The 1,754-nt window shown below is 44.6% G+C and overlaps 1 protein-coding gene across 1 annotated transcript in view; it reads left to right on the forward strand.

Moving 5' to 3' along the window:
• Positions 1-1,754, forward strand: part of Svop (SV2 related protein) — a 98,858-nt gene that overhangs the window by 44,082 nt on the left and 53,022 nt on the right. The gene's annotated exons all lie outside the window — the stretch shown is intronic.

The following is a 1,754-nucleotide window of genomic DNA, read 5'->3' on the forward strand; positions in this document are numbered from 1 at the left end:
AAAAAAGCAAAAGCAAAAAGCTCTTAGATCTATGGTTTATTTAATGAGAAGAATGAAGCACTCAACAGGTAGTGGAACTGTCTCTGAGGGTCCCTGAGTCTCCATGACCTGTGGATGTTGTCCTTGTCATTGAGAGACAAGGACCCATAGCACACAGGTGGCATGTGTCACCAGGCTTTCTAGGGTACAGACTGCAAACCAGAAACACACAGCCACATAGGTGCCCCATCCACATTTTGGGGGTCCTAGGGATTAAAACCAGGGCAGCAAACATGCCAAGCACATATTCTACCACTCAACTATAACTCCAGTCCTGGGTTTTCCTTATCCTTAATAATATTTTACAGGATTTTGAATCAGTTGTCTACATTTCAAAAGATGATGTATTTTGAATAAAAAATGAAGAGCATGATTTTTCTAGAAAATTGAGTAATTACTTAACCAAGTGGACCCTGCTTTCATCCATAATAACCTTTTTTTTTTTTTTTTTTTTTTGCAGTCCCAGGGATCAAACTCAGGACCTTGCTCTTGTGAGGCAGGTGCTTATGCCACTAAGCTATCCCCCGGCCCATTCATGGTAACTTTAGCTAGAACCAAGAAAGGGCAGACATGTCAGGGTGAGTTCTCTGCCATCACCCAGGCCCACCTGTCTTTGCTGTATTAAACCTGCACATTGCTTTTGTGCTCTTGGCCAGAGGTAATAGGGAGCCATCAAAGACCCTGGAGGAGGGGAGAAACTTATTTAAAGTATAGCAGCTAGGGCTAGAGGCCCTGGCCCCAGGTTTGGCTCTGCTGCTGGCAAATTTTGAGTGAATATTCAATGACTTTAGCCCTTGCTGTGCTCATTTATAAAGCAAAAATACAAGCAATCTCTTTCCACAGGGTTGCTATAGGGATCCAGTGTCATGATATGAAACTGATTTTTAAAATGCAAGTAAAGGGGGCTGGTGAGGTAGCTCAGTGGTCTAAGGCATCTGCTTAGGCAAGCTTAGGCAGGGACAGGGGACTTTGGTACGATCCCTGGCACCACATACCATGCCAGCCCCACTTTCAGAGTGGGCTGAGCTGGCAAAATGAAAATCCCATGAAGTCAGAAACTCCCCAGCTGTCCTGTTCCATGCTGTGGTCGAGCATCTAGCAAATAGCAGATATTCAATTTGTATATATTATATGGATAAAGGAAAGAATGGATAGTAGGTATCCACACCTCTACTGCCAGGCACACAGCTGTTACATAATCCATGCAAATGGATGAATAATATGTATTATATGTCCAGTGCCGGGGAAACAGCAGGGACTCAACACATGCCTAAGGAGAAAAGGAATGAATAGATTTTATTAGCACCTCTGGTGCTAGGCACATAGTAAGTGTGCAATACATGCATCCTGAATAAATGGATGTACAGCTGAATGAGTGGTAATATTTATCAGTGTCTGGCTTATAGCAGGTGCTCAATACATGCTGACCCAGTGGATTCTTCAATGAGCAAACTCATGAATGCACAACGTCTGTGTATCTATTTCTGCAGCTGGCATAGCAGGGCTAATGCATATGGAAAGCTGGCTGGCTGGCTGGCTGGCTGGCAGGAACGATCAGTCTATAAAGGGCAGACCAGTGGCAAGCAGGATGACAGGTGTATTAAGGAAAAAGGCCCCCGAGGCATTTCTGCAGAGTCCCAGGAAAGCTCCGCGACAGTACTTACACATGGATGCTGAGTCCTCATTTTCTGGGCAGCTGAAAGCCTGGCATCATC

The sequence above is a fragment of the Octodon degus genome, unplaced genomic scaffold (assembly GCF_000260255.1).
Source record: "Octodon degus isolate 3935 unplaced genomic scaffold, OctDeg1.0 scaffold00079, whole genome shotgun sequence".
Classification (NCBI taxonomy): Eukaryota; Metazoa; Chordata; class Mammalia; order Rodentia; family Octodontidae; genus Octodon; species Octodon degus.